Source organism: Tupaia chinensis, unplaced genomic scaffold, assembly GCF_000334495.1.
Source record: "Tupaia chinensis unplaced genomic scaffold, TupChi_1.0 Scaffold000578_2, whole genome shotgun sequence".
Classification (NCBI taxonomy): domain Eukaryota; kingdom Metazoa; phylum Chordata; class Mammalia; order Scandentia; family Tupaiidae; genus Tupaia; species Tupaia belangeri.
In genome coordinates, this window is record NW_006160094.1 from 7,707,771 (window position 1) to 7,711,425 (window position 3,655).

Here is a 3,655-nt window from a genome sequence, read left to right on the forward strand (position 1 = left end):
CGCCACCGCCGTGGCACTGGGCACAGGCCGGCTGGGCTGACGACGGGAAGCAGCTCGGATGCCCAAGCCCATGCCTGCACCCCCCGGGCCTCCTGGAGCCGCGTCTGTCCCTGTATTTGAGCCGCTCAGCACAAAGCCCACAGAAAGAGCTCGGTTTTCTGTGTGGCCATGGGCTACACTGTGGGCGCACACCCAACAGCGACACACAGTGGACGCTCCTCAGATCCGCCCCATGGCCTGGCATGAGGCCTCCCCCCCTCCTTTTTTAAAAGGTTTTTGCTATAAGGGCACTTGTGTTCACCATAGTGAGGGAAAGTGAGAAGTTGCCTGCTTCCTCCCCAGCGGGGACGGCCACGCGGCAGAGCTGGCTCCACCCTCTTCGGGGCTCTGGGCGCACACAAACATGCACTGCTGTGAGTTTCCGGCCGCTGGGCCTGGGGCTCAGACTGGCTGGCCACGTGGAATCCAGTGCCGTGACCACCACAGGGCTGGTTCCACTTTCCTAATTCACCAAAGGGCACATACACTTGCTCGTCAGAGAGGGAGAGGGCATGAGAGGGAGAGCAGAGGGCAGCAGCAGCCCGGGGGCTGTGGTCACGCTGCCACTACTCCCGCCTTTCAGGATTCTGAGCACGTGTGCGCACACGCCTCCTCCCACCCCTGCCCAATTCTCAAGCCACGGGGGTCAGGATGCAGACCGTGTGGCTGGCCATGTGGGCCTGGTCTTTTATAGGAGAGGCTCTGCCCCGGGTATTGCATAGGCTGGAGGAAACCGGCTTCACCAGAAGGCCGTGCACAGAGCGGGTGCCAGTGCCAATGTCCCCCTGCATCAGGTTCGCTCACAGCCACATGTGGGAGTGGGCCTGAGCACATGGCAATGAGTGGTGCTGCCCTTGGTGTGGCCAGGGCTGCACACAGGGACCCGCCTCGCCCAGAGCTGACCAGGGCTGCACCCGTGGACCTTCCTCGCCCAGAGCTGACCAGTGTTGCACACGGGGACCCGCCTCGCCCAGAGCTGACCAGGGCTGCACACGGGACCCGCCTCGCCCAGAGCTGACCAGTGCTGCACACAGGGACCTGTCGCCAGGGCTGCACACGGGGACCCGCCTCGCCCAGTGCTCACCAGGGCTGCACATGGGGACCCGCCTCGCCCAGTGCTCACCAGGGCTGCACACGGGGACCCGCTTCACCCAGGGCTGCACACAGGGACGCGCCTCACCCAGAGCTCACCAGGGCTGCTCAGAGGGGACCCCGCCTCACCCAGGGCTGCACAGTGGGGACCTCACCTTGCCCGGGGTTGGGGGGGTGGCCTGCCTCAGCTTCAGGGAGGCTGGTGCAGAGCCCCAGGGATGCCCTGGCCGTGGGGCCTTGGGGCAGGTGGGTTCACCCAGTGACTTCGTGAGGGCTGAGTATATTGACAGCCATGGCAGAGGGCACCAGTGGGACTTCAGGTGGGGCTTTGGGCTACACAGCAGTACTGGCCGACCTGGAGACTGAAAGCCACCACGTGAGCAACTGGCCACTCGACTGGCTGATGGCTGCCTTCACGCTAGAGTCCCGGGGACCACCGACAGTGAGCACAAGGAGTGATGCTCTGCAGCTGGGCTCGCCTGCACTGACATCCCGGGGTGGCCACCCTGCCCCCGAGGGCACGATCCCCTGAGACCCTGGGGTGGCCGCCCTGCCCCTCAGAGAGCGCTCTCCTGGACTCCGCCGTGGGCCTCCTCGCCTGGTGGGCTCTGGTGTGCGTCCCTCCCTGTAATAAGCCATAGCCACGAGCACCGCGTCCACAACTGGAAGCTAACTGCGGGTCCTTCTAGCAAACTGCCGAGCCTGGGTGGTGCCAGGAAACTCCTGCATTTGCAAGTGGTAGCAGGAGCGGGTCTTGTGGGCTGGCTGTGCCCTCAGCTGCCCAATCCTCGTAGCGCCACTGGTTCTGTCCCACCAGCCGGTGGCCGAGCTGAGCGGGCGTGCTCTGGGCCTCAGTCTCCCCATCAAGCAGGCAGTGTTGACGCCTGCCTCAGGGGGCCTCCGATTTCATCCTGGGGTGGGACATCTGGGACTCACACCATGTGTGCGTGAGCGAGCGCATGCGTGCTCAGATCCCTGAAAGGAGAGAGGTGGAGAGGGGCCAGGAGTGCCTCCACCTGCCGCTGCCCTGCCCTCCTGGTGTCCTTCTTTCACTCATGACCACTTCTCAGACTCCAGACGGCTGAGTCGCGGCCTCTCACCCAGGGCTCAGCCCGATGATTCCTCAGTCATGCATTCATTCCCCCATGGAAAATGCCAGCGTCTCTGCTCCAAGGGGACACAGAGAAGATCCTGTCCTCAGGAGCTAGGACGCAGACATGCCCTGACGGAGCGCGAGCCCGGCTATGCAGGAGGGGTGAGGAGGAGGCTAACGTGGTAACCCTAAGAGTGCAGGCCGTGGCCCTGGCATCTAGGCCTGGGTTCTCCTCCCTGTTCCCTTTACTGGTGTTATTGTGCCTTACTGTTCTCATAAATAAATAAATAAATAAATAAATAAATGAGAGAGGTTTTTTCTATAGGGCGTGTGTGTTCGCCAGACAGAGACAGAGACAGAAAGCGAGAAATCCCTCCAACCCTCAGGGGGGATGGCCATGCCGCAATCCCTTCTCCTCCATTCTCCTCTTGGGATCTTGGGCACACACGCAAGGCACCCGGCCTGAGTTTACGCCACTAGGTCTGGGACTTGAACCGCGGCCGACTACATGGTAGTTCAGCAACGGCCATTACGCTAACTGTGTAATGGTCCCATCATGAATTTGTTAATGAACACCCAGGACCGTCCTCATGGCATTGACATCACTCAAACATGAAACGGGGGAAGGGGGTGCCCATGCTCACTGTAAGCCGTTGCTGGGCAGGGGAGGCCATCTTCCCCTCCTGTGGGGCTGTGTGTGCCTGTCGCTGGCTCCAGGCTGCCTGGCAGGCAGTGGTCAGGACAGGACGGGGGCCTCAGGATAGCCCTGTCCCCGCCCTGTGCCAGTCATGGGGACTGCTCGGCTTATGGCTGTGAATGCCACCCAGCTAGCCTGGTGACAGCCCGAGGACCACGGCAGCTCGCATGCCGCAGGGAGCACACGGAAGAGCAGGCCAGCCTTCACCCCTTTGGCAGTGACGAGCTCGCCTTTGAGATCTGGTGCTTGCTCCTGGGGACGTGAGACAGCCAGTCCAGCTCTCCTGTCTTCACGAGGGACAGAGAGAAAGCCAGAGGTGCTGCTGGCTGTCCTTTTCCTGACATCATCTTACGAGACCTGGAGCCATCTGTGCCTGGCCAGGCCCCTCTTACCACCGAGTCTTGGTGCGAATTCGGTACCCCGGGGCTCACTTTACTCTTCCTGGATGCTCTAGGACCTGAACCTCCAGCCTGGCCTTGGGTGCGGAGGACGGCCGAGTCTGCAGTGAGCAGGACGCCGTGGGACTACACCCTGGGAAGCTTCAGGGGAGAGGTCGCATACCAGTGTATTTGGCTCTCATACCAAGAGGAAGGTACAGGTGGGAAACTGAGGCACACGGGGGCTCCGTCCCCTGCCTGGGATCTCACAGCTGGCAGGGGGAGAGTCCAGGCTGAGAGTTCACGCTGCCAGCGAGCTGCAGTGCTGGTGCCCAGCGAGAGGCAGCCTCTCGGCCT

At 62.4% G+C, this 3,655-nt stretch overlaps 1 protein-coding gene across 1 annotated transcript in view; it reads right to left on the bottom strand.

Annotated features, from left to right (window-relative positions):
- The window catches only part of MICAL3 (microtubule associated monooxygenase, calponin and LIM domain containing 3), a 129,262-nt gene that overhangs the window by 48,562 nt on the left and 77,045 nt on the right, over positions 1-3,655 (bottom strand).